This window comes from Rhyacophila brunnea, unplaced genomic scaffold (assembly GCF_057557595.1).
Source record: "Rhyacophila brunnea isolate RB1 unplaced genomic scaffold, BYU_Rbru_1.0 scaffold_7, whole genome shotgun sequence".
NCBI lineage: Eukaryota > Metazoa > Arthropoda > Insecta > Trichoptera > Rhyacophilidae > Rhyacophila > Rhyacophila brunnea.
This window is the reverse complement of record NW_028233339.1, coordinates 39,896,483-39,919,993: the sequence shown is the minus strand read 5'-3', so window position 1 is coordinate 39,919,993 and position 23,511 is coordinate 39,896,483. Positions and strand designations below refer to the sequence as shown.

General features: G+C 33.0%; 1 protein-coding gene and 1 long non-coding RNA gene across 10 annotated transcripts in view; one reads left to right on the top strand and one right to left on the bottom strand.

Annotated features, from left to right (window-relative positions):
- Positions 1–9,162: 9,162 nt before the first annotated feature.
- LOC147064857 (uncharacterized) lies at positions 9,163–18,330 on the bottom strand. Its single transcript, XR_015071937.1, has 4 exons — positions 18,019–18,330; positions 15,630–15,781; positions 12,760–12,921; positions 9,163–11,237 (listed from the first exon to the last, which is right to left on the bottom strand). It is a non-coding gene; the product is annotated as an uncharacterized LOC147064857 (long non-coding RNA).
- The window catches only part of CLIP-190 (Cytoplasmic linker protein 190), a 183,843-nt gene continuing 177,385 nt past the window's right edge, over positions 17,054–23,511 (top strand). For 6 of the 9 annotated variants that reach the window (XM_085958159.1, XM_085958155.1, XM_085958151.1 and 3 more), the window contains exon 1: positions 17,054–17,407. The gene's annotated coding sequence lies outside the window, so the exon portion shown is untranslated. Of the gene's footprint in view, positions 17,408–22,159; positions 22,381–23,511 lie in introns of those variants that run through there. The other 3 variants (XM_085958158.1, XM_085958152.1, XM_085958149.1) reach the window with 1 other exon arrangement.

Genomic DNA, 23,511 nt, shown 5'->3' with positions numbered 1-23,511 from the left:
GATCAAGCTGAATTTTATCCATTCATGCCAATCTAACCCCTGATACCCAATATGGATGGATGTAAATAATATGTTTTAATTTTATTAGTACCTACCAACGATGCTATTTATCTTCTTCTTGAATGTTCGTCTCATCGTACTAGTTGAAATACCGTAATGAGATCTTCGTCCTCTCCATGGCTGTCAGTAAACTGTGTTTGCAAATCGCAGTTGAGGGATTCTGCAATGGAATTTCATTTGATTGACAATTTGATTTGAACCTCATTGAAAACTGGTACACTACAGGGTTTTGTCGATGATTGAACTAATGTGTATGACATAAATTTTGCTACAGTTTTATGAGTGTAAAAATGTTACTTACAGATTCCAAACACATCTGAAAATATTTTTGACACAAACAATAACGAAATAAACAACAATACTGAGCTACCAATTAATGAAACAACACCAGATAATATTGGTAAGCCAAGAATACTGTAAATCTTTATTTATATTATTATTGATCTATTTGCCTACATAATAATATTCTTAAACAAATCTCATTAATTGGCATCAGCTTAATACAGATCTCCCAATCGTTTTTATGCCCCGCACCCCCAGGACAATATGTTCAATTAATATTCACACATCCTACAAAGGTAATATCATATTTTGAAGATTATTAAGTCAAATTTTTATTTTTTAAATGTAAATAGAAATAATTGAGCTATCAGATAAAATCATTTCCAATCAATGAGGTTCGATTTTTTTACAGCGCTTATAGAGGCACCCTTACAAGTGCATCTTCAGTTTGGGCATTATACCACACTAATCAGTTGACAACTCATTGGCTGCATACCATTTAATACCAACACGCTGACCAATGAATGGGCCCGAATGCTTTAGGAACTGTCCGAATCTAGCACGCATTAAATCTATGAGAATTTCACTATTATGCTAAATCGATGATCCCAATTCAATGACTGTTTTTGTTCCTGTATCTCATTCATGATATTCTCAAAATGTGAAACTTTCTTGCTGATTGAGATCTGCGTTTATGCCTGTGGATTCAGGCGATTCCTAACTTTGTCTTGATTGATAAAAGAGAACCAAATCCAAATTCACACAAGGATATTGTTACAAATGGAAAGAGAACACGGAATTGTTTTCCATCAGGTCTAAGGAACATCAAAACATCTCCAAAATCTTGTTTTCAAATTACATTTCAAGAAATCGATTAATTTGTAAATAATCCAAATTAGAATTAGCGTTTTGAAATAACAAACGAAAACACTCCCACTTTGTTGTCCCATACGAAATGACATAAATCATATTTCTGTTTTTGTTTATGTCTACTGTGTGTGGCTCATTCTCTGCTGAAAAGAATTTGAATTTGTTCTTCCCTGAATTTGTAGAGGGTACTTTTTTCGGGAAGTGTAAAACTTTTTTACACTTCTCAGATGTTGAACACTTCAATTTCATCATCACCTCTATGTATTGGTGTCCATGTCACTATTGAGGGAAAACATAAAATTGTATATATTTAATTTATTATTGCTAACTGCAATATTAACTCGAACCAATCGCACTTACTTTATTTTTGATGAACTATTTTTACTATATTTAAGATGAACTATTTTTCTGTTGCTATAGATGTTGGAGAGGAAGAAGTAATGATTTCTGTCAGTAATACATATGTAACTCAATCAATCCATAAGGATCTTAATGATGAAGAAGTGAGAATTAATTATTATAATAATAATTCCGTTTGGTCAATTTTTATCTTCTATAACAAAGCAATACATACTTTTTAAACAGACTGACGATTTATAAAGATCTAAAATTGACGTTTGATTCGCTTAGTCGCTAAACCCGCTCTGGAAGTTTTTTTGAGTTCCAAGCAAATCACGAAAAACTGTTATGTGCATTTACGATGATATTTAATGTAATTTCAGTTGTTATACTTCTTCCGTTACATAGGAAAAGGTAAAATAAAACCGTAAGATGTGTGATTGGTCAGCTATTTAGAGAGAGTTATGTAATTTTTTATTTACCTTTAGAGCAGGTTTGGTGACTCAACTCAATATTCATCCTGATTTTTTGACAAAACTGGACGATATCTAAAACTCACATCTGGATAAGCCGATAGATCTATGAAAATAGCACCTACGTACGTTCAAAATTGAAAAATCGGCCAGAATGGGTTTGGCGACTAAGCGACTCATTTATTTACATACATTGTTTTATAATAAATATCTTATGAATGAGGTGGACTCTGCTATTATTGCATTACAATAATTCTTTTCTTATTCCAGGTACAACTATTAGAAGATGAACTTGAAAGTGATTTTCACTCATTAAAAAAAGGTCCATCGACACGTACTGTGGATTTATTTAGTCTTGCAAACGGTTATAAAATTTCAATTCATTATAATTAGCACAATGTTTGACATTATCTTCAATTCTAAAATCAAATAATGATGATCCAGGGTACAAGATGTACCCGATGTAAAAATTATCTGTATATTAGACGCATATTTAAAAAACCGATAAGTCCACATACGGTCAAAATCACACCATATATTGTTGTAATGATGATTATTATATAACATCCAAAACCCGTCAAAAACATACACTAAAAAAATGTTTGAAAACTAATGACTGACATAAATAGATAAATAAAAATGGGTATTTTGAAAATAACATAAATACATGGGTATGTAAAAAGACACTAATTCTAAATCTTTTACGCTCGTAACACAAAAGCATCATTTACTACAAATTAATATTGAAAAAATGTGAGCTTATCAGTTTTTTAAAATACAGTCGAACTTGGTTATTACGAGGAAGATGGGACTGACTGAATTTGCTCGTTATAAGCATTTCTCGTAATATCAGAGAATAGGTATTTTTAAATGAGAAGTCACATAACACAAAAAGTCACAATTCAAACAAAAATAGAAGTAGAACATAACAAATTTGAAAACCATCGTAAAAATCCCTGAAACAAGCATGGCATTCATAAACTACAAAAGAAGTTGTTTATTGTAATGAACGGTGGTAGGTACCTACTGACTTCAGCTTGGATTTTTTACATGAAATTTCAACCATATGCGTGGATACTTTTTCAATGTGGTCGGCGAAAACAACAATTAGGTACTTAGACAACTAGTGTCATAAACGTAATCTGATCCCGGCGGCATCGGTCTAGTTAACTGCCCGGTCGGATTTTATTGCTTAGGGTCGAAAATGTTTTTAAACTATCGACACATTAACAGTTTTAAGAAAGTTTTTGACGATATTTTTGCTCGGTATATCCGATAAGTAGCTCGTTATAAAAGGGAATAAATGTATGGAGAGAATCATAAACTAAAATGTCAACGAATGTTTCCTCATTACATCCGAGATCTCGCTATGTCCGTGATCGTACTAACCGAGTTCGACTGTACATGTCTCATGTGTATTTTTTTTTTAATTTCGAGGAATAACTAAAATTAGTTTCATAATACATTATAATATTATAGAGCTTAAGACTTTTGCGTTTCTTTATTAACGTTTTTGGTATTTAGTCTTACACCGGACAGTGTATTCTTCCTTCCTCTGAGTATTCTGAGAAGCGTTCACATATTAATATACTTTATCACATAATCTGTTAAGAGAGTCATCTGCAATGGTCTGAAACATTAAAAGAAGGAGGAAAAAGAACATACGATGAAAGCCCAAATACCATCAAATCACTTACATAATATTATTATTTACCCGTGTCTTTTAGATGAAATTAATGACAATTTTGAATTTGCCGATGATCATTTAGATACTGAAAATCAATCCTTGACTTATGTAAGTTATTTTTTTTCTGAAGTATTTATAGCTATAAAATTTTATTATTAATCAGTATACTTCCTGGGTAGGGCTACATGTTGTCTACAGCAGTGTTTCTCAACCGGTGGCCTGAAAATTTTTGGGTTCAAATGCCTATGCTAATAATTCCAATAAAATCTTCAAAACCTATGCAGCGTTTGTGCATTGTGTTTTTGTTCTTAAAATAGATTAATATTTTTACGTGACAAACTCAACCGCGATCAGACGTCCATTATACATTATATATAAATAATATTTTTTCTTTCTGTGTTAGCGTTCCGCAAAACGTTTCTCCTATTTTCAGTGGTCCACAGATGTAAAAAGGTTGAGAAATACTGGTCTGCAAGTTTGTCTGTATCTGAACATAACATTGGGAATATACTCTAAACATAATATATTATACTTATCTATGAAAAATTAATATAAACATAGTAATAGCTTGATTTGCAATATTTCAATATTATTGGTGAACTTATCAATTCCAGCGTGCTGAGGAAGATATACAAAACAAAACAAGGTCTAAAGAGGAAATCATTTCGCAACTAAAAATCCAAATAAACGACTTACAAGAACATTTGATGTCAAGGTAATTTAATTGATAGAAACTTTCAATGTAACCCTTTTAATTTGTTTATTTACCGAAGAATTATGTTTTATGATTTTTTTAGTGAAAATAAACAAAGAATGTGCAACGAGAAAATGGAAGATATCATGTCGCAGAAAAATAGGAAATTAGACCGCAACAGTGAAGAGTTGTACCGAGAAGTATGCAGCATCCTAGAAATCTTCGATTTATGTGGATAGCCTGTTGTGTTGAAGTCAATAATAGCTTTGTTTTTTTACATAGATCATCACTAACCTGCGATCTCACTTAGCTGTGATTGGGGAACAAAATGAAAGCATGTTAACTGAAATAGTGAAAAAAAATCAAGTTATTTTGGAAAAAGAGGAAGATCGAAATACACTATTGGACACTCTGAGGTTACGGGAGGAGCTTATTGAAATGATGGAAATAAAAGAGGCTGAATTAACTGAAAGAATCAATATCCTCGAAGCAGCTGCAGAGGAGAACAAAAAAAAGATAAAAGAAGTAAGGACACTCGGTGTCAAATATCGTCAGCCAATCTTGTAAACCTTGTAATTCCAAATCATTTTTTTTAAGAAACAGTAAATACTGTCTTAATTACCATTTTAAATAGACAATTCCTGATATTTATGAGATATATGAATTTTTGTATGATGTTTTTCTGGATTATTTTTTTGAATGATAATGCGTCAATTACATTGAGCTTCTTTACGAGCTGTTTGTTGGCGAATTTATAATCTGCCTGTAAAGTCGCCCAGTGTAATCATCGAACAACCTAACATTTCGATGATTACACTGGACGACTTTACAGGCAGATTATAAATTCGCCAACAAACAGCTCGTAAAGAAGCTCAATATAATTGACGCTTTAGAGATGTTGCGAAAATCTTACACAAAGGTGTAAGTACTAGCGTATTCCAAAAATCTAATTTTTCACAAAAACAATATGATTTAAGTACACGTTTTACGAGATAATATTTGTAGTGTGTAGGATTTTTTTTAATTTTGACGTTATTTTTGTTTTTTTGTCAAAATTTTTAATGTTGTGAAAAAGTCCAAGTGTACAGCGTTTGGCGGGGCGTGCTCAACTCAGATGTATAACCGTGTGTGAAATGTTCGTAGATAATGTCATTTTTTGGTTATACGTTTGAATTGCGCACGCCGCTCATGCCCTGCCGAACGCTGTCTACTCAGGCCGTACGCTAATGAGAATCCCGCTAGTTGCTAGTCGGTTACAGACCTTATCAAAATAATATTAAACATAATGGTAAAAGATAAGTATAATTTATTACCATTTTTGCTCAAAGATGGAATAACTTCAAACTTGTGTTCTGTCAATAGCAATGATAGGACACTCCACGTGCAGCTCTTATTGTAAGCTCATGGTAAATTATTCAGATATTTTCATACATTATCAGTAATGTTTGAGCCAACTGTCACCGATTCCCAACTGAGTCGGGCATTAAAAATACGATTTATTCTATTTTGCCCATGAATCCAGCGAACGATCCAAAGTGACATTTCTTGCTCAAAGGCGTTCGTGGCAGACAACTGATGTGAGAATCCGCCAATTTAATTTGAACTTTCTACAGTATAATAGTGTTTTCAATTATTGAAATATTTGTCATCAAGTATTATATCAGCCTTGATTGGTTTGTTTTTGTTAAAATCTACACATACATAAAACGCAGTCGTATTTTTTGTGAAATTTCACTCTATTTGATCTTATATACATATTGAATATGGCTAACTTTTACACATGCATAGATCCCTTGCGTTGAATGCAATAGTGGATCTTCACACTTCTGAATTTCCCATTAGATGGATAAATTTACACCTATGAATGTAGAGGAACTGCAAGTAATGCTTTCAGAGCTGAAATCGAAAGAAAATGACTCCGATGCCTTGGAAAAATGCATGGCAGCAATAGAAAAACGCCACAGTTCCAATCAACTGCAGATGTCTAATACAAGTACAAATGAAAATACGTATCCCGGAAATGACATAAAATCAGCTCAGAATTGGTAACATAACATCTCATTATGATGATTCAAATCATTAATTCTTTTAGTTTTACAGACTTATTCGATTTAAACTAGTCAATTGACATACAGTCCTAGGGCCTTATGCATAGTAGTGCTTATTCTATTTTTCTCTTTTTCTTTTTACCACTACATCAGGCCTAGAGGCCCTATGAAAGTAGTGTTGTTTAACAGCAGTGTATTTAGTAATAGAAGTGAAACAATCACAAACATCCAGGCTTTGAGAAAATCACATATGTAAATATATTGTATCCTCACTGGGGATGAAAGACCAGTGCCATAGCCATACGCACTGCACCACGAGAGGCGAATAAATTGGCTTGATTTTTGGATAAATAAGAAATACAAACCATAATGAAAAATAAGTGGTGCCACAGGCGGCGAAACTTTGCAACAAAACTGACAACCGGTCTCAAATAATGACACATGTTTTGTTAATAGAAATAGTAAAATATAGCTTCTGGCAAAGCAATATTTCATTGAGTAGGTACTGATTATCTATGCAAATACCAACCAAAAAGGAATCAATAATTTGCAAACATTTATTTGATTAATCGATGAAGAATCTTCTGAATGTATGAAATATTAATGAACACGAAGAGCTCTTCCATTTGTGTTTCCTAGGAAAACCAGTGTGTTACATTTGTAAGCGTCAGCGATTGCAAGCATTGAACATCTAACCATGTGGTATTTATTTTCTATCCTTGGGAGGACTATCAGAATTATCTTATAAATAGATAGGTATGTTTATTATAATGAACTACAACAGTTCAAATACATTTTACTTTACATGGAATACGGTTAATCACCGGGAATGCTAGTAAAAAATAAGCAGATAAATGTGAACTTTCAACTCTTGAAGTTCACAAAACTGTCTGTGGTAATATTTTTTATAATGCCGGTAACAAACATTGGCGAGTCCCACGTAGATATTCTACCACTAACTTAATATCATGGGTGTAATTTAATACCACCATATGTAGTGTAAAGGTAAAGGGTGGAAGAAAGGGTAGGGAGCATAGATAAATGCCTGAAAGAGCAGGGGAATAATAAAAAATTTGACATTGTAATAACAAGTAAAAAATAACAAGTGTGTCCAATAAAGGATATTTTATTGTATTGTTGACTTGTAACATAGTTTTATATCCATCGATATAAATTTGAATCTTTACTAAACTACGATAGACAGTATAATTACTGTAACTTACCTAAGTATTTCAAATCTGACAAGATTTAAGCTGTATATTATAATTATTATTTCTTTTAACATTATGTTTTCTTACAGGCACTTTGGATTTTTTAAGTAAAGGAGTAATCTGATTCGACATCGGGACAATATTTATTTTAGGAAATCAGGCATGGTATTTATTACATCATAATAAAATTTATGTTTTGCCTAAATAATTATTTTGAATATAAAATAAAATTATAATGTTATTGAAATTACCATTTAATTGTTTAATTAATAAATGTATCATAACATTCATGGAATCCAATACATTGTTGTGGGTAACATAAAATCGAATGTTTATAATAAAATGAAAAAAATTAATAAATTGTGCAATGGTAGTTACCAAATATTACCACTTAAATTCGTTTTCTAAGTCCGGTGGTAGATATGTCAACAAATTTTTAAGGGAGAAATATGATGGAAGTGCCTCCTTTGAAATGAGCTCATTATTGTTTACTTTTCTACATCTATCGATACCTTTTAACCAACCGTAGGCATCTGCAGTCGTATCTGAAATTGATAACGACTGCGACATATGCTCACAAAGCTGATCTTGTAAATTATTTTTCACAGAATTGAATGTTACGTCTGTAATATGTTGTGTATTGCTCTCGTTGCAAGACCGGTAGCTCTGTGAATACTCTTTTTCATCAAGAATCTTCCGCTCATCTGTTGGTGGTAATATTTTGTGCAAACTGATAATTTCATTCTCCGAATCGAATATATTTTCTGTGCCGTCGATAACTTCTTTCTCCCCATCTGTGTAAACAACAGTTTCTGTTCTATCCATGCTGACACTATTGGCAAATAGTATTTCTTTGGCAACCATTTTAGAATCAGCCAAAGCATGACACGATTGTCCAGGATTATAATGTTTCAATTCAGGTTTTGGTTTACTTTTAATTTCTTTTGGAACCATTTTAGAATCAGCCAAAGCATGACCCGATTGTCCAGGATTATGTTGTTTCAATTCAGGTTTTGGTTTACTTTTAATTTCTTTTGCAACCATTTTAGAATCGGCCAAAGCATGACACGATTGTCCAGGATTATGTCGTTGCAAGTTAGGTTTTGGTTTACTTTTAATTTCTTGTACATTGCATATTTCCTGTGATGAACAGATAATGTCTTCCGATTGCGAGTTTTCATCAAAAACATTTTTTTTATACACCTCATTAGACCTTTGAACCTCTTTTGAGGTAATTAAACTTTTATTAATATCGGTATCAAGAGATACAACAGTTTTAATACACATAATTTCATACTCCGAATCGAATATATTTTCTGTGCCGTTGATAACTCCTTTCTCCCCGTCTGTGTAAACAACAGTTTCTGTTCTATCCATGTTGACACTATTGGCAAATAGTATTTCTTTGGCAACCATTTTAGAATCAGCCAAAGCATGACACGATTGTCCAGGATTATGTTGTTTCAATTTAGGTTTTGGTTTACTTTTAATTTCTTTTGCAACCATTTTAGAATCAGCCAAAGCATGACCCGATTGTCCAGGATTATGTTGTTTCAATTCAGGTTTTGTTTTACTTTTAATTTCTTTTGCAACCATTTTAGAATCGGCCAAAGCATGACACGATTGTCCAGGATTATGTCGTTTCAAGTTAGGTTTTGGTTTACTTTTAATTTCTTGTACATTGCATATTTCCTGTGATGAACAGATAATGTCTTCCGATTGCGAGTTTTCATCAAAAACATTTTTTTTATACACCTCATTAGACCTTTGAACCTCTTTTGAGGTAATTAAACTTTTATTAATATCGGTATCAAGAGATACAACAGTTTTAATACACATAATTTCATACTCCGAATCGAATATATTTTCTGTGCCGTTGATAACTCCTTTCTCCCCATCTGTGTAAACAACAGTTTCTGTTCTATCCATGTTGACACTATTGGCAAATAGTATTTCTTTGGCAACCATTTTAGAATCAGCCAAAGCATGACACGATTGTCCAGGATTATGTTGTTTCAATTTAGGTTTTGGTTTACTTTTAATTTCTTTTGCAACCATTTTAGAATCAGCCAAAGCATGACACGATTGTCCAGCATTATGTTGTTTCAATTTAGGTTTTGGTTTACTTTTAATTTCTTTTGCAACCATTTTAGAATCGGCCAAAGCATGACACGATTGTCCAGCATTATGTTGTTTCAATTTAGCTTTTGGTTTACTTTTAATTTCTTTTGCAACCATTTTAGAATCAGCCAAAGCATGACACGATTGTCCAGCATTATGTTGTTTCAATTTAGGTTTTGGTTTACTTTTAATTTCTTTTGCAACCATTTTAGAATCAGCCAAAGCATGACACGATTGTCCAGCATTATGTTGTTTCAATTTAGGTTTTGGTTTACTTTTAATTTCTTTTGCAACCATTTTAGAATCGGCCAAAGCATGACACGATTGTCCAGCATTATGTTGTTTCAATTTAGCTTTTGGTTTACTTTTAATTTCTTTTGCAACCATTTTAGAATCAGCTAAAGCATGACACGATTGTCCAGGATTATGTCGTTTCAATTTAGGTTTTAGTTTACTTTTAATTTCTTGTACATTGCATATTTCCTGTGATGAACAGATAATGTCTTGAATATTGTCTTCAAAATTAATAACACCATTTGGAGATGGTAAATCATTTCCATTATCTTTCATAGTTTTTCTGTTTGTCTTATTACTCTGGTTATCATTGATTTTCCCATTACTCATTACACCGACAATATCAAAATTTGCCAAAATACTGGGAGATTCAGGAAACTGATTATATTGTGTAGCTTCGATAGTCATGAATGATTCATCGTTGTTTATTTTAAAATTATTTTTCGACTTCAAAGTAATATCTATCACCGAGTCGACTATCGCTGGCATACTTTGAAACGATGAAATTGATTTATTTCCGGCGGTAAGTTGACTTTTTGTGAGGTCACTATTAAGATTTGTCCTCTTATCCGCCATAAGATTCCCATTATATTTTGATAATATACTCGGAGATTCTACAAAAGTATTATCTTCAATCACACAATTCAAGAGGCTAGTCGAAATCTGTTTCTCTATATCGCCAGCAACCTGTATTTTTCCATTTTTTTTATTGGCAAAATTTTTTCCGCTGGACGTAGCATTATTAGTAACAGCACCGTTGGCCGTTATTATATTAAAGCCATAATTTGTCAATTTACTTTGAATCGTTGTATTCAAACCCCTTTTAACATGTCCTTGTTCAGTATTCATAGTTTTATTTTTCTTCAAATTTCTTTGAGGTGTTAGATATTTTTTACGTTTGACGGAGTTACCATGAGCTGGACTCCGATAAGGAGATGTAATAATTTCAACAGACAAAGTCCTGTTGATTCTATAGGTTTCAGTCATGGCAGGACTGCTGTCAACATAATTTTGAGTATAAACTGGAGGACTGGAGATATGTTCACTGTCACTGATGATGGTTTCTGATAAATCTTCAGTGGTTTGGTGAGATGTGTCAGTGATGGTCTCTTGAGATAATGTAATACTTTTAAACTGCCGCATTAGTTTTTCCCATACCTGAAATGAAAAGAGATTCTTTCACTACAAAAATAATTCTAAATTTATTTATTTTATAATTATTTATGATGAACATTACACATTACAAATTAAACATTCAAGACATTCATAACATGACGTCATAAAATAAATAAAATAACAACAGTAATACCAATATCAGAACAAAAGAAATTGCATAATAAGAGGAGTAATCATTAAAACCATTAAAAAGTACACGGAAGTACACAAAAGGATATAAATGTACCCTGTTTTATGAATTCATTACACAATATTCAGGTAAACGCACTCTCACGCAAGTGAAATATATCAATATCCGAAGCAATTTTGTTGAACACAGTTATTGCCCTCTAAATTGGAATTACCAATGGCAGATTAGTTGATGCTTCTGATTTCTAAGATAGTTATCAGGGATACCCAGGTCATACAGGAATGGCTCAAAACAATAAGTAGTCAAATAATGATCTTTGCTAACGTTTAGATTACAATATGTAAAGTAAACATACCTAAGAGTAGGGCAATCGGATAATGCCATGAATAATATCCATACAGCCTCAATTATAGAATTTTTAAAATTTCACCGTAAGGCCGTATTTCAATTGATATGGGACTGGGGTCCAAACAATAGAGCCGTTCTCAAGCCAACTTCAAAACTAGGGGATTATAAAGATTTTTTAACATTGTAACATTTGAAAAGACCCGGGAAATCCACAAGACAAAGTCGGACATTTGTCCAGCCTTGTAACAAATGCTAACTATATGGTTTAGTGTCAAATGTAAAATGCACGACAGAATTCTGCCTTGGATCGAATATTGTAAAAATAACACTCTTACGCATGGCCCCCCCATCCTGAAGTGGGCCCTCAAGGCTAGGATGTTAGACGGGGCCCCCTACCTATCGCTATGGGTTAAGGCAGTTTGACGCGCTGCAGTAGCGTTTTCCAAATGGTGTATGCGGTAAAAGTGTATTTTTTGTATTTTTGTAAATCCATTTGAATTATGGAGTTGTCGGGTGTCGGCACACAGTTCAAAATTGCATCATAATATAACAAAAAATATTTAATTATTAATATCATTGAAGTAGAACTTTTTTTTAGTATTAGAGCAAATTTGTGATCTGTGTTTATCTCACTTATCTGACCGACTTGTCATGTCGGGTCCTTCCTGAGCCCGGGCCCCCAGGCTAGAGCCCTGTCAGCCCCCCCTTTGTGGAGGCCATACTCTTAAGGCTCTAGTGATTGGCAAAAGATTACATTCTAGCCAGTCGAGTGCGGTGACACTTGTCCTGGTACTAATACAAAAGCAGTAGTGTAGTGTGACTCATACGACACATGCGCTTGAGCATGAAACGTCATAGCTATGGGAGTAGTATGTATATTAACTATAGTAATTATGCCCGTCGCTGTCGTTGTACTCAAACGTTTAGCTTTATAACCAGATGCATAAAAATACGATAATATCAAAAAGGCTGTTGGTTTTTTGTTTCAGAATTCAATTTTAAAATCATAATCAAAATAACGCTCACTTGTTCCATTTCAGTGTTGAATTTATAATCACGGTTGGTTTTCAATCTCTCCAGTCCATTTACAATTTTTACAGCTTTTCTATAAGTGATAATCTTCTTTGTGGATATGTGGTTATGTACCACATCATTCCATCCAATCAAAATACTTTTGACTGTATCAACCTGGATATTATGAAAACAAAAGATTGATAAAACCGAAAAGATATTGAAGAAAGCACGCGGATGGAGCTTTTATGTTATGAAAGTAAAGCTAAAAAATTGGTTGCAAGTAATTTTTTATTGCTGATTCCTTTGTAGTTCCTCACAATTATTATTATGGTTTGATTAAGGTGATACATCAGTGAAACGGCAAATGATTTTCAACTATAGGCGCAACGAAATTTTGGACTCGCTGCCATTCGGAGAGAGAACGTCGAGCTGGAAACACGTCAATTTGTTTCGTGATGGCGACGGGCGTATTAATTCTTAAATCGTGTAAAGATGACTAAAAACGTTACCCATTTACTTTAAAAAGAAAACATGTCAATGAATATATTATTATTGTTACTGATAGAACAATAAACAGAACATTATATGGACACATGTTGGATTTATATGACAAATTATATTTCGTTTGACATGCGTCATTTGCACCCGCAATCTGCACATTGCCTAGCCACGATCTTTTTAGACCGTGCCTCAACTGAGGTATAACCTTAATATGCCAGGGCAGCACTGAGATAAAAAAAAACTTAAGTAGGTACCTATTACAAGGTTTTTATAATATATTATTTAAACAGTCATGGGGCCTTTGCCTTTTTTCATGTGTCTAGTATGTGTTGAAATATTTATGGAAAATTTCACAAATAATAGATAAATATTCAATCTTCTTCTAAATTGATATTGTTATTACTGATTCCCGTGATACGCCTGATTAAGACCAGCGCATCTATTCTATACACTAAAACTGCTTTCAGCCTTTACAGCAGCTAAATAGGGTAGGAAAGTATCGAATTATTATGGCTATACCTCAGCTGAGGCATGGTCTGAAAAGATCGTGACTAGGCGATGCGCGGATTGTGCAAATGACCCGAGCCGAACGAAATATAATTTGTCATAAAAATTCAACATGCGTCCTTATAATATTGTTTATTATTATATTCGTAATAATAATAGTATATTCATTGACATGTTTTCTTTTTCAAGTACATGCGGAACGTTTTTTAGTCATCTTTACACGATTTAAGAATATATTCCTCCGACGCTATCACAAAACAAATTGATGTGCGAGCAGGTCCACTATCACTCTCCGACTGGCGACGACTGCGAAATTTCATTCCACATACTGTTGAAAATTATTTGCCATTTCACTTATGTACGCTCTTAACACTTATGTTACAATTACAATAATTTAGTTATAATTGTTACAATAAGTACTATGTTTTAACAGCACCTCTCTTGGCAGTGATAAATTTAACTCTTATTTAAAATATCTAACTTATTGTAATTGTTAGAATAAGTGTTAATAATTCGATACTTTCATACCCTATTTAGCTGCCGTAGCGGACCGAAAGCAGGCTTGTGTATAGAATTGACCCGCATGTGTAGAGTCTGTATTCTATAAACTGGCGTACACGTCACACGGGAAGCATTGTGCCATCGCGTTCAACTGTTGCAAGTTTTCAATGGGAGGTAACGAGATGGATGCTGAAGCGGGGGGGGGGGGGGGAACCGGCACGCCAGCTTATAGAAGACAGACTCTAGTTTGGTAGGGCCATATGTAATTATTGGCCTCTATTTCTGCAATACCAAATTCTGGCTCCCGTACCCAAAGAGGTTGCCCATGTTTGATTTACATGAGCTGTAATGTAAAATCGTAAATAACTGTACAATTATGTAAGTAAGTAACCAAAGCAAAATATCGACAGTAGGTCTCTTTTTTATCCTATAAGCATGCTTTTGACACGTTCGAGAGGCCATGTAGCAAGAATGGACAATGCCTAACCGCTGAGGGGCATTCTGACATCCGGACAGTCGCAAATCAACCGGCAAGCTCAAACTTTGGTGGCCGATGCAGACACCGGTAGGATAGGAGGAGATAATGGAAGTTCTTGAAGAAAGCTAGGACCAGCTCTGGATTGATAATTCTTCCTTTTTTCTTCTTTCGACCATGTCCGATCCTAATAGGGTCACATGGGCCGCCACAGAGTGGTGGTTTGTATTAACAGATTTTATTTTTACGAGAAATGGATGTCAGCCACTTGCTCAACCTTGAATTCTTCACTGATGATTGTGATGATGATAATGGCGGTATTTTACCCAATGTACCTATGTAACAGAGTAAATTTGACATTGAACTGTTGCAGGGCTTGAAATAGACTAGAACGCCGTTCCGGTTCATGAAATTCTCAAAATTATCGCTCCGTCTCTTGGAAAAATAATTTGAGCATTTTAGGCTAGATATGCTATAATATTACAGAAAAATCTAACACACTTATTTAATATCTTTTATTTTGTTAACTGTCAATTCATGGTGGAACTGCATTGTATTGTTATTTTTATTTAATAAAACGCAATTTTTTTACGAACGGTTTCCGGAAACCGGTCCTAATCTATTGATTAAAAGTGGAATAAGTACTACAAAAAAAAAATTGCGTTTTATTAAATAAAAACAACAATACACTTATTTAACTACGTTAATATTTTAAGAAAATTATTGAGCGCTCTGGTTCGTAAAGTTTTCCATTACTAGACTCTTCACCATTATGAAAATATGATCCCTGACCGTCTTCAACCATTTGGACAGCGTTAGTGCAGTGGGAACACAATTTAAACAACAGTGACTAGAGGTACTAAACATCAGCAAGCAAAACAGAATGAATGATACATACACAATTTATTTTGCTTGGCTTTTTGTTGTTTTGTTTTCTGGTCTTTAGCGTTTGGTTACAAGAGATATGCTTTTTTATTTTTTGTATTGTCCTTGAAGAACGTCGCAATGGGGCATTATTTAAAACACTTCGTTTGGAGGTCTTCTGAAGAACTGAAACAAAACAGAAATAATATTAACATAACATAAGTAGGTACCTACTTATTCTATTACTAACTATTATTTACATCAAGATTTTCAAACATACTGTAAGAAACTGTAAGGAAACTTGTTGGTAATTATGGATACATCAAAACATCAAGAAACCAAAGAAGGATGTGTCATTAATAATTAAGGTAATTGTGCCCCAGAGGTGGACACGAGCTTTTATAATTTTTTTTTACGATAACAGATTATTCCATGACAATTAAAATAAATACCTTTTTCTGTCGGCGCATCGGCTTTCCGATCCAATAATTGTTAATTGAAAATTTGAAATTTTCATACATTTTGATACACCATTATCACAAACTAAGATTATATGAGGTAATATTAGGTTGGGGTAGGTTAGGTTATGTTAGGTTAGGTTTGGTTTGGTCTAAAAAGAAAGCTGTAAAATCTCATGTCCACCTCTGCGGCACATTTACCATAATTAATTGTCAAAACGAGATAGGTTTAGTTACTTTGATTTGTTTGTTTTTATTGACTGTTTTCCAAGTATCTGAGAGATCAATGTAAGAAAATGTCAGCCGCCATTTTGACACCTACTTCATCTTTATCAAATTTTAAATAGTAAATAGACTTATATGGATGTAAAAATAGTAAACTTTTAACATAGGTATTAAATAACATAAAATTACACTGGAGCAGTCCATGCAATAATATTTTATTATTTTAGTGAAAAGAAGTTTATTGAAAAAAGGCAAGCAAAGTAAATTAATACCTTTTCGTTTAATAACTTTTTTATTAATTTCACTGCAATTTGTGTCATCAGAACCGCTCCCGCCCATTTTGAAAAGTTACCAGAGACTAGTAGACTTATCATAGATGAAAATTAATTATGAGAACAAAATTATAAAGACACTGATCAATGAACTTCGAAATCGCAAAAAAGCAATCAGACATGAATACAAAACTTTTTTATCATAAAACATTATGCCGTACATGCAAATTAATAATTTCTTAATTTGTTTAATATACCTAATATTGAAAACTTATAGACGTTCTGCTAATTAAATAACTGTACATCGTATGATGCGTCTTTGTAAATAGGTATATAATATTTTATGTAAAACCAGATTAGTGAATTTATCGTTTGAAATATTTATTATTTTCATTTTATTCGTAAAACATGAAATGTAATGGTATCAGAGAGAAATATTAAAATTATTATTATGGCAACTCCGAAAACCGTTTAGACGTTTTGGAACTGTTTTTGCTTATGCCATATTTGGCATGTTTTTGAACATCGTGTAATGTTTATGTGTCAAAATATTAATGTTTCTTTGATTTTAGAGTTCAATTTGTTTGTTTTGTGAAATAAAACGTCTACTAAATTGATCTTTATACATGTATGGTGCTGGACAATGTTTAATGGTGTAAAATTATTCATGACATCACGTAATTTAAAGTTAAAGTGAAATTTTGACGTGTAGTGTATTATAACCAACAGTGAACCGTCAATGAAATTCCGTTACATCATTGCAACAAGCTGTATAATAATTAATTAAATGCATAAAATCAGTTAAAGTTAATATTCACATATTATATATCTAAAATAGGAGTTCCTCTCCACCGCAGGTAAATATATCTATCTAATAATACTGATGCGTCGAAATAGGTGAAATTGAATCTATCCATCCGTAGAGAGGCCTAAATAATAACTAATAACAACAATGCGTATCTAATTAATCTGTGAAAAGATAACAACACGTAAAGATTCACATATATTCGTTAAGAAAATTATCGTAAATTTATTTTTAGAAGAAGCAGAAATATCTTAGCCCTACTAAGTACTTATTTAACTATTAAATTTTCTTTAAAAAAATCACCAAAATTGAAAATAAATTTAATTTATTCATTATTATTATGCAATGACAAGCGTCGTAGTAGTAATAAAATATTATAATAAATAGCGGACTGTTACTCGAGATTCAGGTATTACGTACCTATCTACGTTGGTAATTTTATTATTTTTAAAATATTCTGCGCTCGTGTTATTGTACAACATTGAACAACCATAATAAAGTCCATAAATTAGAATGGTCCTTGATATTACTATTTTTGAATTTCGAATAAAACTTTAGTTGACGGAACGATTTTGTCATAGTATATTAGTCTATGGATTTTGTGTTGGTGTTGTTTTGCTTGATGCACGTAACTAAATAGCGCTAATTATGACATGAAATTACCTTTTTGACCCTGTATGTTGATTAGGTACTTTCGTAATTATGTCACTTTTGAGTCTCCTGTGGAAAACTTTGCTAGTCACGAATAATTTGCTGTCCTGTTTGGTCACCGTGATGTAATCAAAATACATACTAGACTTTTGGTTAATAATGTGTCATAGTCATAGAATGTCACGGTTTATTAAATAGGAACCGCTTTTTAATGTCAGACGTGATCGAACCACTTCTTAAACTTATTTATTAAAGCCAGAATAGTGAGTGGCCTTACAAAATCGAATGTTAAATAATTAATCCTATTATGTTCTTTTTTAGTATGTAATATTTGAATCGTAAAAGAGACTTGTTTTTACGTCATGTAAATTATAACAGCCCCGAGGTAGATTGTTATACCTATACGTCTTAAATATCATCGCTAAACTTCTATATAATTTACCTATATCCATGAACTCCTAAGTTAAATCTGTGTTGGGTAGGTGTATTACAATATACCTGTACATTAATAGTTTATTGTCAGGAATTTTTACGTTAAGATTATTTTTTAAAAGTGAGATGTCGGTATGTCCTTTCTAATGATGCAACAGCATTGTCTGTTTCATTGAAAAACGCCACTGTTCTCAAAGGTTGTGATATTTGTATTCGTTCCTTTATTCGTCGCCCATATGCTACGCATGACCTGCCAACTCCCACGGGACGTCACTGTAAGTACATATGTATGTATGTACACAATATGTACGCGTGAAGAATTTTCACAAATTTTCTCTTCAACTCCTTAGTTGGTTCTAGTTTTACTCGTTATCTTTTAAATTAAACATACAGAATGATAAAGATTAGGCTGCGTAGACATGAAATATTATTAGTAAATACACAGCTCTATTATTAGGTATGTGACTCTATGAATAACATACATACTCCCACATCTCTTTAGCCTAGTTGACTAAATGATATCAAACTATTCCGTTATAAAATCATGTCTCTAAATCTTTAGCCATTATAGAGTTAGTGATCGTTTTTATCACACGATAATAATATAAATTAAATAATGATCTACAGATATATTTTTAGGTATATAAAATAAAGGCAAATATGTATATCAACACAATAAAATAATTACAAGATAAAAAAAAACTTTTTATATACTTACAGCGCTTTAAAATTTTCTGTTGAATCATATAAACTTGACTTGACTAGCTTAAACGATCAAAAAAATTTATACTTGATAGAAATAATACTGAAATGTCATATTGATTTCCATAGTAACGCACGTATATATTAGTATTAATAATTTAGTTGCTAGGACCCACTTATCAACCAATAATAGTTTTACTTTTTACGGATTTTTCTGAAATAACTTTCCATACAAAACAGAATTAATTAACTGAAAATGAATTCAATTCTGCTTAAAGATGGCTAAAATTATTAAAAGAATGCATTGGCATCGTGTTCTGATAATATATTATAAAAGTTAGTCTAGCTAGTCGGCAAGTTAGTTAAAAAACGATTGCAAGATTTGCACCGGACAAACAACCACCGTACAAATAAGAATACGAGCTAAGAAAAACGTTGTAAAATAGACGGATTCGTTTTTATTGTTCGATTTATAGGAATGAAAATAATGATACAGAATTTAATCGAGTATTGTTTGCACGTGCGTTGTCTGTTAGGCATTTAGAACCGAGATGAAAGTCTACTAAATGTCTACCAAAAATATAGTTTAGGTATAAACTGTGCAAGTTTCATCGATATTAGTTTTGTATGTTTTGAGCTTAGCCGAAGAACCGACAGAGACTGTTTCAGTCTGAAATCCACCCTGATCGTCTGGATTTCCTTTGTCCTTTTATTGTCCTCAATGTAAATAATTTTACATTATTCCATTCGTTTGCCAATCCAAGTTCCCTTTACGGCATTTAGTTGAATTTCTCCTTGTCGTCATCCTTGAACTGATGAACATGATCTCTCTAGAATACTAGCGAATTCTGAATCAGTTTTCTGAATCTTTTCTCTATGGGTTATTCAACGAATGAATGCATTCACCTTATCAAATCACCACCTCACTATCCAAAACAATAAATATTTCTAGACTTATTACAGTGTGTCCGAAGAATCGTATAGTAAGACACAGGTACGATACAGAACTTGTGCACCTAAATTAAGTAGATGACTTTTCGTATGTTGTACTATCAGTAAAGCTTCTAGCTAGATCCCATTATAATAAAGGTGTAAACGCAAACAAATATGTTTTGTTTCTTACGTTATAGTTGTTAGGTACTTCCTTACCTACCGTTATAAACGCGCTGTTGCGTTGACTTCACCTTTCGTTCACCTGGCCAATTTGAACGGACGGAAATTACAAGTGAAACAGTAGCATCCGTCACCGAGTGGTTTATATCTTAGAGACAAATAAAACGACAGATAGAGCAAGTTCGCCTTCATAAACAAGATTCTTCATTACATAGTGATTTTGGTTTATAGGGACCTATCTGGACACACACCGGCGACTCAATTACAATTATAAATAATTTATTACGATCCGGCCGTCCCAATGGAATACTCCAGATCACAATCAGTACCTAACTACTGATTCTAAATCTTGTCAGTGTATTTTTTCTCTTATATGAGACACAGTTGGTAGTATTCCTAATTATTTTCTCATTTCTAAGTGATTTTTCCGCCAATCAAAGAGAACAACCGCTGTACTCATGTACCTACTGTATAATAACGTTGTTTTCCCCCTTTTAAACCAATGACCGATGACCGATGGCCCTAATCTCTTGATCGATAGGTGTGCAATCACTTGTTTGAACTCAGTGTCTCAAAAGATACCTAAATATAGTCATAATAGTAATTTGCGATTATTTCTTCCTATTATACTTATTGTATGCTTAGCTCTACGGGCTATACTAAGATTGAAGCGTAGTTTAATCAATTAAGATTGAGAGACTGCGATGGCTAGGTCATGTGCACCATATGAATGACAATGAACCGGCAAAGAGAGTGATGTGGGGCGTAGAAAAAGAAGGAGGCCAACTGCCGTGTTCTAGGGGTACCGAATTGGAAAGCGGCCACACTGGATAGGGACAGGTGGAGGGAGCTGTTGGAGGAGGCCAAGACCCACACCGGGTTGTCGCGCCCTTGATGATGATGATAATACTTATTGTAGACTTTTCCTATATTCCCAGCTATCTTTCCATCACTTTGAAGGTTTGGTAAGATGACGGTCAGCGGGTCTTCCATATACTAATACGTTGTATGGGAAAGACCCCAGTTTCACACATCCTTTCCACGTGTGCATTTGACAAATTTCTTCATGATATTACAGACATTCCCCATCTGACTACATGCTCTAATTCCCAAATTTATCGGATCTATTAATTTTACAACGTTTTTATTAGCTCGTATTCTTGTTTGTCCGGTGGTTGTTTTTCCAGTACAAACCTTGCAATCGATTTTTAATTAACTTCCCGACTTACTAAACATTTGAAACTTTTGGAATATATCAGAACACGATGCCAATGCATTCTTTTAATACTTTCAGCCATCTTTAATAAGCAGAATTGAATTCATTTTCAGTTAATTCTGTTTTGTATGGAAAGTTATTTCAGAAAAATCCGTAAAAAGTAAGACTATTATTGGTTGCTAAGGGGGTGGTCATAGCAACTAAACTATTACTATATACGTGCGTTACTATGGAAATCAAAATGACATTTCAGTACTCTATATTTGTTTGTTTGTTTTTTATTTACTTCATATCAAGTACAAGTTTGAGCATATTGAGCATAATAATTCAACAGAAAATTTAAAAACGTATATAAAAAGTTCTTTTTATCTTGTAATTGTTAATTTAATATCTGAGAATTTTCCCTGCGATGCATGCACCTGAGTGTCCTCGTTTGGTCTTAGGCATGTTTTATATTTTGAGATGTTTGCAGCTTTATTTATCAGTGTCTGGATGAATAATTAATGTAATATTCCGTAATCGCTTGAATTTTTGCGTCTCATTTGTAAACAAACTTATTCAAGCTCGCATAATATAGTAGATTTATAATCACGGGACGCGTGTCTATCCCAACAAAAGTTTTGGTGTAACATTTGGCTCTCGTCCAGCCTCGAAATTCGCTCGTCCCGTGAACTCGAAATAAACTCCTCCAGTTGTCAATCGGACCTCATCGAATCTACGTTGTTTTTTTTTATTATTACTACGTTTACCGTATATCACGTTAATGACGCCTAATTTACCAACGTGAATACGTCGCGTGTGCCTCGTTAAATTTGTTTATAATAATTAATAATATTATTGTGTGAGAAGTTTGTACTGGCTGTATTATAGCTTTTACTTACCGTAGTGATTTTTGGAATATTTATTATCTGGTAAGTAAATCGCAGTGTGTGAGATTACTATAATCATTTTATTCAAAGTCCCATTGCGAGTTGACTCCAAGCGATAAGTGATGTCAAAATATAGTGTAATATTGTTTTTTGTTTTTGTAATTCAAGATGCAATAAATTTCCCCGAAACACATTTATGAATGAGTCGATATTTTAGCATTGGTGCATACCAGTGGCGAAGGCTGGAGGTAGGCTGTTAAGATCCGCCATAAATAGTGCAAACTAAGCTTTGTCAGTCAGTACGTATTTGTTTTCATTGAAATTAGACTACAATTACAGATGGTGTTGGTTAGTTTTTAAAATTCATTTAAACCCTGAGAAAACCAAATCGTAATAGATAATAGTAAAAAAATACTCGTCTATCTATAAAATATCTAAAATTATGCAATTGAATCATACATAACTTTGAATATTTTATATATAGAATAATATTTTTTTTATCTACTATAGTTTGGTTTAGGTAGGTTTAATGATATTATAGAAATCAACTAACAATGTGTCATACGTATTTTTAATCCAATGAAAATAAGTGTGAGTGTAAAGGTGTGCACAATTTTGTCATATCGCCCAAAGTATACCGACGTTATTATGGTTTGGGTTAGGCAGGGCTTAATTGATTTTTAAAAACTAACCAACACCGTCTGTAAATTGTAGTCTTAGTTCAATAAAAACAAATACGTATGACCAAAAAAGTTTAATGTGCACTATTTATGGCGGATCATAATAGCGTACCTCCACCCGTCGCTATTGGTGCACACCACTTTTCAACCAAAGGTTTTATCATCACGGTTGATTCATTGTAAAACTTTGTTAAATATTTTAATTTTCATATTCAAAGGGGGTTCTTCTATACAATCTATACTCACTAATAATGGGTAACTGACAACAACTGTACACATACGAATCATGTCATACGACGATGTCACACGGGCTTTCTCATGATTAATTTGAAAACGACTTTCACGTAAGCTGTTTATGGAAATAAAAATAGGAATGGTTATTGCTTCCCTGTTATTCCCAATGAAATCACATTATGTTATAATTTAATTTTAATGTAACTACCTATATGCTTTTTAAATTTTCATGACAAATTTTTGACGTCATATTGCCAAC